Here is a 12,306-nt window from a genome sequence, read left to right on the forward strand (position 1 = left end):
TTTATTATCGTTATTAATCCTTTGGAGAACAATGACTCAACCCCTCTACACACAAAATATTGTGTTCTATGGCTCTCCTTGAGTATCACCTGGTTGTCTTGCTAATACCTTGGCAAGTAATAACCTCAAGTTGCTCTGTGCAGAGATTAATGTATTGCCCTAGACCAGGATATATTCTGGAAGCACCACTTGGTTGATAAGTGCTCAATCAGGACTTTAAAAGAAGACTATTTCAAGCTCTCCAGAGATCAGAAAGAAAGGCAGATTGATAGTAGAGGGAGTGAGGGCACAAAAGAGGTGATGAAGCACTTCTGAAAGCTTTTTTATTTTCAAAGGTTTGGTCCTCTCCAGGAGTGTCAGTACCACAGATGTAGGAGCTGACAGAATGCTGGGGAGTAAAGCATTCTTACAATAAAAGTGAATATATTTTCCTGATTTGGCTTAACAAAGCACCATTTTTCCCTACTGTGCAGCCCTTCTCCATTTGCTTCCCCCCACGGTAATTACTTCACATCCACAAACAGAAAGGAAAATCATGACCTGAAACAAGAGGGAATTGAGGAGGTGAGAGGAGCAAGTTCACAACAGGCTGTGGAATACTAGTAATTAAATAGTGCATTGTGTATGTCCAACGGAGCATGCTGAGCAAATTTATAGAGCCTATCATCCCTGTTTCTCTCTCAGCCAAGTTCCATCAGTAAAAACACATAGCATTGTGGTAGCTATTGTGGAAAGACCGGACTGCTGTCAACTTTCATTGGTGCAGGAGTTACAGGGTCAGTTTGGAGGAACAGTATCCTGAACAGGTACCAGCACTGTCCACAGAGTAAAGAATAGTGGTAAAACATACATATCATGCACAAAATTAAGACATTAACATCTTCCTGCATGACTTCCGCAGACAGTGGACACTTTGCCCATCAAAATATCAGCCAATACAGGTTTCAACTCACTGAAACCCCACATTTTACATGCATGAGTGCATTTATGGAATGACAGACATACAACGCATGGTTACTCAGTGCTGGAAAGTGCAATACTGAAAAATAACTTGCTACCTTCACCTTCACCCACTTGCCTCTAGTTGCCAGCTGAGTTTGTATCCTTTGGCCATTCAACAATGGTGACAATTGACTACAAACAATTTTTGCATAGAACTTGCAATGTCTTTTTAAGTACAAACTGCTGCAGTCACCCAGAAATAATTAATCTAGCTTTTCAGATGGCATTTTCTTCTTCGTTATCAATGGTATCTTCATAAGGGAAGATTAAAAGTGTTGACTATATTATTCACCAAGGTGTCATGGGCACAAGGATTAAAACCAATACCAGTACGGTATAGAAGATGACAATTTTAACCAAAAATGTATATTATTTTTCTCCTTCATCCCTGTCCGTGCCAAATATATCGTAATGGAAACTGACCAGGGAAAAACCAGGAAATGCAAAAGGAGGCAATGAAAGGAACAATAATTAGAGTTCAGCAAATAAACTGAATTTTCACTTCTAATCAAAATACTGTTTTGAAAGGGTCGATACATACTGCTTTGACTTTTCTGATTTTTTTTCTATTTTTTTTTCTTTTTTTTATTACCAAAACGATTTACTGAATTCAACTGAAATTCACAGGCAGTTTCAGTGCATCCAAAAGGTATTTGTTTGGTGAATTTGTAAACAAATTTTGCCCATCTCTACTAATAACTACATTGATACTAGTGATGGCCAAACCTCAAAAGTCTTAAATTTGTAGCTTTGTTTGGAAACATTTTTAGATATTGAACATTCATAAAAATTTATATGTTCTGAAAAATGGGAGCAAGAATTTTGAAAAAAGCTTTCCTCTTTTTAAACAGAAGATTTGAAATACTTCTTATTTCTATTCAGGTCAGAATATTTGTTCTGCTGGGTATTCCACCATTCTTGGTGTCAGTCCCATCAGAACTTGGATGTACACAAAGCTCAAAAAATCAGGAGCCTCCTCAAATCATATAAAGGTTTGTTTTGATCAAGGTAAAGATTTTAAGGGGTTCTCTCATTTTATCCATTACAGCAGAATCCTCAAGAGGGTTCTTGGGTCCCTCTGTGCAAAAGATTTTGACAGTAGAAGCAGGAGATGGTGGTGGGGAAATCTCTGTCATCCAACAACCTTTGTGAGCGGCTGGAGTGCCACAACCCCTGATGCTTCAGAATCAGCTATAAAAATCTAAAGATCCATGCCCAACTACGGGTGGCAATCCTTTAAAAAAAAAGGCTTCAGAGCTCTAAAAAAACCCTGGAGCAGTCTGTATCATGTAACTCATGCAAGCCAAACTGCAGAATTTGTTGACATCCCTCATCCCCCAGTTATATTTCCTCATTAAAATTAGTGTGGTGAAAGTTTCCATTTTCCAGCAAGGGTGAATATTTTTTCTCTTAATTTGATTAGCATTCCTTTATTACACTTAATCCTCAAGCATAAAAAGTTTGTACTTCAGTTAGGGTGGGACCTCCTGGTCTCTCCCCTTTAAAAAATCTTGTTTAATTGCAAATTGCTTACTCATCTGTTCTTTCGTGAAACCAGTCAGTCTTAATTTGCCTTCATTGATTGGAGCTGGCTATTCTAATAGAGAATCACTTAACTGGAGTATCTGGGGAAAAGTTGTTGTAGTGAGACAAAACAGCAGGAGAAAATGGAAGAGACAAGGAAGTGCCATTGATTTTTCTTATTTGAAAGGAGGAGGGAAAAGGGAGAAGATAGGAAGCAGTTGGTTTCCTTGGAAATCTATAAAGCTTAGATGAGATGAAACAGATGTAAATTAGATAAAATGCACAGTACCATTTATTCACCTAAGGAAAAAATTACAGTGGAAGGCAATGACATGTCATAATCTAGAACTACGGAGATCAATTTAACACAAATTACTCATATTGACAGACCTAATGAGAAGAGAACTTGGTTTATCCACAGAACTGATACAAGAGATGCAAGCAGAAGCTCTCACCTGAAAGACCCACCTTAAGTAGGTTTCAGAGTAGCAGCCGTGTTAGTCTATATTCGCAAAAAGAAAAGGAATACTTGTGGCACCTTAGAGACTAACAAATTTATTAGAGCATAAGCTTTCGTGAGCTACAGCTCACTTCATCGGATGCATTTGGTGGGAAAAAGGGTAATTTGGTCTCCATGCCCATTCATTCCTTGGTCTTTCTGCTGAGACTGTTGACAGAAGGGGGTCAATTAATTTAAATGGTTTCAGTGACTGTACTGACAAACACAGATGCTTTCATGAGAATGCCAGCACTTCCTCCTTCAGATCAAGTCATCAATATCACAAGATGATCCTTTTTTGCACTATTTCAAAGCCTGTTTCTGGGTCTGCCTGGAGCTTGAAAGTGCAAAAGCAAGAAAATCAAAAACAAGGAAAAAAAAGTTAACCAAATTGTTTCAAAATTCAAAGTTTTGGTTTGGGCATCACTTGACTTTTGTAAGGGGATTTGGATGTTGGAGTTGGTACTTTATATAATCATGATCACCCATCCCTACTAATAACCCCCTAGTAAAGCATTTCAGTTTGTTATAATCCTCAATTTTTATTGACAAATCCCCTTTTCTAACTTCAATTCCACTGAATATCAGAGGATATTTTATGTCATTCACAAATTATCAGTCGATGTAATGAAATGGTTATTCTGATAAGTCTAAAAGGCATGTTGTAAAACACAACGAATCATAAAACAAACTCAAAGAAAAATATTAGAAATACAAATGCTGACTGTTTTGAAATCTGCAAACAAGCCAGTGGAGTATTCCTGGGATCACCGGTCATTACAGAATTGTAAATGCAGCATTTTGATGAAGATCATTTCTAACCCAGAAAAAATGAAAACCACCAATCAATGGAGACAATCCAAGGAGCAAAACAAATGTATCAAAAATGGCAGAGAAGCAAATTAAATCAGGAAATCCGAGTACACTACACAAGCACACCTTGTTTAAAAGTTAATTGCCTGCCTAACAGCGAGCTAGTTTGAAACCAAGAGACAGTGAGAAAGAGGAACTACCTGTATCTTATGTAAACTCAGAAGGGAATAGTGTGACAATAATAAAGCGCTAGTGGTGCACTATATCCAGGGGTGAAAGTAAGTCGAGTGACTTACCGGTACTCTGGGGCCAGCTCTGGCCCCCGGAAGGGGCAGGGCGTAGGGCAGAAGGGGCGGGGTTGAGGCAGTCAGAGCCATCCCTAGACCACCCTGTAAGGTAAGTGCCTCCCTCCACCGGGGTAGCAGCAGCAACTCGGGGCTCTGGGGGCTATTTAAAGGGCCCGGGGCTCCCCTCTTCTACCGCTCTGGCCCTTTAAATAGCCGCCAGAGCCCTGGGGAAGCGTCGGGGCTCTGGCAGCTATTTAAAGGACCGGGGCAGCAGACGCAGCTGGAGCCCCGGCCCCTTAAATAGCCCCTGGAGCCCCCGCTACCCCAGGGCTCCAGGGCCTATTTAAAGGGCCCGCAGCTCCCCTGCTTCTACCACTCTGGTCCTTTAAATAGCCTCCGGAGTCCTGGAGTAGCGGCGGCAGGGCTCTAACAACTATTTAAAGGGTCCGGGTAGAAGCAGGGGAGCCCCAGGCCCTTTAAATAGCTGCCGAATCCCAGCTAACATCAGCATCACCAAAGCCATGTACAAAGATGTAAAGTTCTCAAAGTCTGAGCAATCAGATGACAGAGTGGTTATAGTGTAGATACTTGCATGAAACAGGGCTGCATTTTATCTCCACTGTTTAGCATTGCCATAGACTGGATAATAAGGAAATGTATTGGCAAAATAAAACACTGGTACAGCATGTGAAACACCTTGAAGTCCTAGACATTTCTGATGACATTACAGTGCTGAGAGATTCCCCTGAAATGTTACAAAGACAGACAATTTGGCAAAAATAACTAGCCAAGCAGGACTCAAAATTAGTTATGTTAAAACAAACGTCCTTGAAATTCCATAAATCAAGTAGTAGAATCAGGCAAAAAGGAGGACAGTTCATGTACCTGAACACAACCATATTTCCCTATGAAGACCTCAAGAAGGAAGTGAAATCAAGGACAGGAACGGCATCCATAGCATTAATAAACTCAACAACATATGGAAATCAGAGATAGACAGTACTGGAACAAAACTGAAAAATTTCAATTAAAATGTAATCTCAAAGCTACCGTACAGCAGTGAGAGCTGTACCAAAACATTAGAGATTTAGACATCTTTAAAAATAAATGCCCATGAAAGATTTTGGGATTGATTGGAAAGACTTCATCAGAGAAGAATTTCAAGGAATCACCAGCCAGCAGCTTATTTCCATCAGAATCAGAAGGAAGCACTGAACATATTTTGGGCATGTACTCTGGATGCCAACACAAATGAAGTTCAATGCCTACATGAAACTGTCAAAAGGAAGTCAACTGGTGTGAAGAACCAAGGGAAAACTTAAGAACCCCGCTTAGCAGGGACAGCAGAATAGTCCATCTAAACACCATAGAGCAAATGGAAGAGACTGGTTTCTGCTCTGTGTGCCAACACTGAGGCAGGAGGGATGTTAAACAAACAAACAATAAAGCAAGCAAACAATCCACTGGGGTCTGCAAAGTTTCAGAAAAAAAAATTTCAAATGCACAAGGGAGAGTTATCCAGTCTTTTCCGAAACCTCAGAAAACAAATGGGATATGGTTTAGTTTGTAAATTGGTTGGTGTCTGGGTTCAGTTCTTATTAGGGCTTGGAAGGGTCCATCTTTCTGGGATCAGTGAATACCAAACACTGAGTGACTTTTTCTGACAGCTGGTAGGTACTTTGGATAGCAAGTGACATCATGATGTGACATCATCAAGGAGAGTGTCACACCAGCTAGCAATAGCTTGTGCTAATGTGATGCCTTATGCAAAGCACTAGATACTCCTGACAGGCAAGGGCTTGGGACAGCAGGAAGACACAATAGCTCAGCAAGGGAAGTGAAGAAGATTTTCAGGAAAGTTGAATTGTTGTTTTATCCCTACTGAATTATGCTGACAACAGATACTTCTCCACTTTGGCAATAATGCGCAAGGCTGCATTTCCCTCTATTTCCCCTTCCTCCCCATCAGGGCCAACATCATTAAAACCAGGCAGAGAGAGGACATAAGGAGCTGCAGCATACACCGCCAGGTGTGGACTATCTTTAGACTAAAGGGAGACACAGGGAGACAAATCTGAGAGATGTTACCCACAATCTATTCTCCCACTTAAAGGGATTGTGGAAGGGTGGAAAATGAATGGGGCACTAGACAAACATCTTTGATCAGCTGGATCGCCCATACTTTCCATTAATCAGAGATTCAAAAAGAAACACAGCTAATGGGAATAAGGAACACAGCCCTTTCCACTGGCCAGGGGATGTAGACTAGCATGGGAGGAATGTGTACTATGGCCTTCCAGTTCAGGAGAACTGGCAGATTCTCAGAGACAATGGAGATTTATCCCATCAAATCTCTGTGATGCCAGTTAAGTCATAATTTAGCTTGTTTACTGAGGGCATGTCTACACTGGCAGAGTTACAGCACTGGGAGTTACAGCACTGCTCAGAGTGCATAAGGAAAACCACTGTTTGTTCACACTGTCAGCTGCCTGCGCAATAGCATGTTCACATTTGCAGCACTTCCAGCAGTATTCGGAGCGGTGCACTCTGGGCAGCTATCCCACAGAGCACCTCTTCCTCTTCTGCCGCTAAAAGTTGTGGGAAGACGGAGGGGGTCACAGGGCATCTTGGGTCCTGTCCCAACGACCCGATGCATTGCTTTGCATCCCAGCACTCCCTGTGCTTCTGTCCGCATTTGGTGCCATCTTTCAATGTTTTGTGTACTGCATGCTTTGCCTCTTCAGGCTGCAGGAATGGATTCTGAACTGTTCACCAGTATGCTGCTCGCTCTGACCAATATGTCACCAGTGGCGGTGGAATTATTCCTTAAACTACAGAGGCAAGAGGAGTGTGACATTGATCTCACCACAGGTACTAGCTATGACACAAGATTGCTTGTGGCATTCACAGAGGAACGCTGCTTTTGGGCTCAGGAAAGAAGCACTGGAGTGGTAGGATCACCTCGTGATGCACATCTGGGATGCAGAATTTTCGGATGAGGAAAGCCACATTCATGGGACTGTGTGATGAGCTTGACATAAAGTGCAGGGCCATAAGGATCAGGGATGCCTTGAGACAGCCATTTGAAGCTGAAAGCCACTAATATTTGTTGCTATGCTCAGGATTGCAGTGCTTGTAATGCTAGGAGGTGATTGTGATTGGTGCAGATGATGCAATATGAAGGTTTAACATAATTGTCTGTTGCTTTGTAGGGCTCTGTTTATCTTCAATTAATAGAATAAAGATTGCTTTCAAATCAACACAATTATTTTATTAAAAAAACAACAACTGGAGAAGAGTCAAACAAACAAAAAACCCACCAGCAGTGAGGGCGATGGAGGAAGGGAATGTCCCAGGAGGAGGTGGGTCCTGGGACAGCTAAAGATTTGTGTATGTCCAGGGAGCATATCCAACATTCTCCTTTGGAGTACAATGCAATAGGTACTGTACTTCTGCAGGGCCAAACTGCAGATGGATGGGTGTTGAGTGCAATAGGTAGTGGGAGTCCACAGTGCGGGACTGTGATGGGGAAGGAGCGGAATGCCGCGGGTATAGACTGGAGCCAGGAGGTTGATAAGAGTGTGTTGACAGTGTCTGGGGGCAGCGTGGGAAAGAGGTCTGTGACAACACCTGCAGGGGAGGGCAGGTGCGGAGCTGCTTGGTTTGCAGTGCTAATTTCATCTGGAGCATGTCCACTTGTCTCCATAACGTTTAAGAGTCACTCCGTGGCTTCATTCTGGCCTGCTGAATTCTCCTTTTGGTCCCCCTTCTTCCTGTCCCGTCACTCCTTCAATTCCTGTTTCTTGGCTGCGGAGTGCATCATAACATCATGCAGAAAGTCCTCCTTAGTTCTTCTTGGCTGTTTTCTAATTCTGCGCAGCCATTCAGCTGCCGGTAACAAAGAGGGAGGCTGGTCTTCCAAGGTCATCTCTGTGTGAAGTTTAAACACAACATTTTACAGAAGCAGTACTGTTTGCAACACAGAGAACAGTGATTTAAAACACAACCAGTACTCGCACACCTGTCACTAACTGGCTGACCCCAGGTAAGCATACATGACCCCCAAAATGGTGAGTAGCCACAGGAGCAGGGTAAATCACTCTTCCCAGACCCTGCTGTACACTGGGCACATGCCTCTTTTGGTAGGGGTCTGATAATCATTCCTGTCCCCATACTTTCCACAGGATATGATCATTATGGAAGATATCTTGCTGATGAGGGTGAGCAGGGAATCAAGGGAGGGTCTTCTCCAAGCCTGCGGCTTCTGCACTGGCCCCTATGCAGCTTGCCTGTGTGCAGCAATGGTCTCTCACCCCATGATGGCACAGTGGCATGGGAAAGTTACTGTTAATGGGGCAAGAAACAAAGCAGCTCTGCCAAAGAACCTGCAGCAGCGGATTGCCCAGTATCTCCATGACAGTTTCCTGGAGATCTCTGAGGCAGATTCCCGTGAAGTGAGGGAGTCAATCAACAGCCTGTTCCTCCACTCAGATGCTTAGACTAGGCATGTGGTGGGAGACAAGGCTGCTTTCTGCAACCTTCCTTCCCCCAACAACTCACTTCAGCAATTCCCAAAATCAAATGCACTTACCAGGGGCCGCCTCTTCTGTTTGCACTTCATCAACAGCTGACAGCTGTGACTAGCTAGCCTTTTCCAGGGTAGAAAAGAGCTCCTGGCTGCATGCATCTCTGAGCTCCGTGTCATCCTCTGCCTCTGGGTCCCCCTCCCCCCGCACATCCTTATCCATGATTTCCTCCTCCTGGCTTGGTCCACTCTCCACAAGCATGCAAGCCACTAAAGTATCCACAGTGGTCTTTGCAGTGGAGGTGGGGTCGCCGACAAGAATCATGTCCAGATCTTTGTAGAACCAGCAGCTCGTGGGCGCTGCACCAGAATAGCAGTTTGCCTCTGTGCCTTGTGGTAGGCGTTCTGCAGCTCCTTCATTTTGACCCTGCACTGCAGCGTGTCCCAGTCATGGCCCCTTTCTGTCATGTATTGTGAAATATGTCCATAGATAGCATAATTCCTATGGCTGGAGCACAGCTGGGACTAGACAGCCTCCTCTCCCCAAATACTGATGAGGTCCAGCAGCTCGGCATTGCTTCAAGTGGGGGATCGCCTGGTGTGTGGAGTAGGCATGGCCACTTGAAAAGATGCACTGAGACCACTGCATGCATCACCGAGCAAACAGGAAGGGGATTTTCAAAATTCCAAAGGAATTTAAGGGCTGGGGATGATGCCTGGTCACCTGAGTGCATGGCAGTAGAGTTCAAACCGATGACCGGAGAGGCAAGAACCAGCATTGTGGGCCACCTCCCAGAGGCCAATCGCAGCACTGTAATTGACCATGACATCTACTCTGGCACCGCAGCACTGTACCCCCCCCGGAGCAGAAAGCTTTTGCCTCTGGTGGGGTGGGTTTTTACAGAGCTGAAACTAGGCAGTTTCTGCACTCTAAGTGGCTTGGCAGTGTGTACACCTTGGGAGTTACAACACAGAAATCTGCTTTACTGTGCAGAAACTTGCCAGTGTAGACAGGGCCTAAGATTTCCAATTTTCCCTGTTTATACACTGTACTCCTTGCATTGGTGTATAGACATATAAAATGCTGACCAGATTCCCTACTGTTATCCCTTTTGGTGTTCCTATGATCCTATTATAATTTACCATTTCTCCCCCCAAATCTCAGACCTCTGTTAAGTTCACTTTTTACTACACCTACCCATAGGATTTTGTTACTTGCCCTCTTTGAACCTAGTTTAAAACCTTCCTCAGTAGGCTGGTGAGTCGGTGTTCGAAGATGCTCTTCCACTTCTTCAGAGAGACAAGGTTGGTAAGGTAATATATTTTATTGGATCATCTTCTGTTGATATGAGAGTCAAGCTTTGGAGCTTACACAAAGCTCTTTTTCAGGTCTTGGAAATATATTCAGTGTCATAGCTAAATACAGAACAGAATTGTTTAGCATAAGTAGTTAGCATATATTTCAACAGACCACTCAGGGTGAAGAGGCCCATTAACACCTACTCCATTAAACAAGTCACTATTATCATTGCCACCCACAATTACCACATTCCCACCAAAAGTAATAAGAAAAAAGAATAATCTGATTGGACTCCCTACAAGTGAGTAAAACCACACTTGATCATTACCTTGATTGCTACAGGAAAACAGTGATGGTGAAATCAACATAAAAATGACCATACTGGGCCAGGCCAATGGTCAATCTAGCCCAGTATCCTGTCTTCTGACAATGGCCAATACCAGATGCTTCAGAGGGAATGAACAGAACAGGACAATTATCATCACGTGATCCATCCTCTGTCATCCAGTCCCAGCATCTGGCAATCAGAGGTTTTGAGACACAGCGAGCATGGGGTTGTGTCCCTGATCATCTTGGCTAATAGCCATTGATGGACCTAACCTGAATTTATCTAATTCTTTTTTGAACCCAGTTATAGTTTTGGCCTTCATAAAATTGACTGGCAACAAGTTCCACAGGATGTGTGTGTGTGTTGTATGAAAAAATACTTTTTTGTTTGTTTTAATTTCCGCTGCCTATTCATTTCATTGGGGGACCCCTTGTTCTTATGAAGGAGTAAATAACACTTCCTTATTAACTTTCTCCAAAGCATTCATGATTTTACAGACCTCTATCACATCCCCTCGCCTCCTTAGTCAGCTTTTTTCTAAGATGAACAGTCGCAGTCTTTTTAATCTCTCCTCACATGGAACCTGTTCTATACCCATAATAATTTGTCTTTCCCTTCTCTGTACTTGTTCAATTTCTAATAGATCTTTTTAGAGATGGAATGACCAGAACTGCATTCAGTAGTCAAGATGTGGTCATACTATAGATTTATATAGTGGCATTATAATATTTACTGTCTTATTATCTATTCCTTTTCTAATGGTAAGCTTTTTTGACTGCACATAGAATAGATGTTTTCAGAGAACGATCCACAGTGACTCCAATATCTCTCTCTCTCTTTTTTTTTTTTTGGAGTGGTAACAGCTAATTTAGATCCCATCTTTTTGTATGTATAGTTGGGATTATATGTTTCAATGTGCATTACTTTGCATTTATCAACACTGAATTTCATTTGCCATTTTCTTGCTCACTCTTTTTTTTGTGAGATACCTTTGTAACTCTTTGCAGTCTGCTTTGGACTTAACTCTCGAGTTTTTTTGTATTGCCTGCAAACTTTGCCACTTCACTCTGTACCCCTTTTTCCAGATCATTTATGAATATGTTGAACAGCCCTGGTCCCAGAACTTTGGGAGACCCCCATATTTGCCTTTCTCCACTGTGAAAACTGACCATTTATTCCTTCCCTTTTTTCCTATCTTTTAAGCAGTTACTGATCCATGAGAGGACCTTCCTTCTTATTCCAGGACTACTTACTTTGCCTAAGATTCTTGGTGAAGGACATTGTCAAAGGCTTGTTGAAAGTCCAAGTACACTCTGTCCACTGGATCACTCTTGTCCATCTCAAAGAATTCTAATAGATTGGTGAAGCATGATTTCCCTTTACAAGAGCTATGCTGACTCTTTCCCAATGTATCATGTTCATCCATGTGTCTTCTAATTCTGTTATTTACTTAAGTTCAATCAATTTTCCTGGTACTGAAGTTAGGTTTACTGGCCTGTAATTGCCAGGATCGCCTCTGGAACCTTTTTTTAAAAAATCGGCATCAGATTAGCTATCTTCCAGTCATCTTGTACAGAAGCTGGCTTCAGTGATAGGCTACATACCACTTTTAGTAGTTTGTCAATGCTTTATTAGAGTTCCTTCAGAACTATAGGATAAGCTGTAGCTCACAAAAACTTATGCTCAAATAAATTTGTTAGTCTCTAAGGTGCCACAAGTACTCCCTTTCCATCTGGTTCTGGTGACCAATTATTGTTTAGTTTATCAATTTGTTCCAAAAACTCTTCTATTGACACCTAAATCACCATATCCACCACAATCTTTCCACTACAGATATACGTCCCTGAAATCCAACCAGATAGTGATCAAACCAGCAGACAAAGGGGACACCATTCTAGTCCTCTACTCTGATGACTAAGTTAACAAGGCCAACTGAGAGCTCTCTGAAACCAGTCACACTAAAGAACTCAAAGAGGATCACACACCACAATTTACCCAGGAATTTAATGATATCAAATCCTTTCCCAA

The sequence above is a fragment of the Dermochelys coriacea genome, chromosome 2, assembly GCF_009764565.3.
Source record: "Dermochelys coriacea isolate rDerCor1 chromosome 2, rDerCor1.pri.v4, whole genome shotgun sequence".
In the NCBI taxonomy this organism is placed as follows: Eukaryota; Metazoa; Chordata; order Testudines; family Dermochelyidae; genus Dermochelys; species Dermochelys coriacea.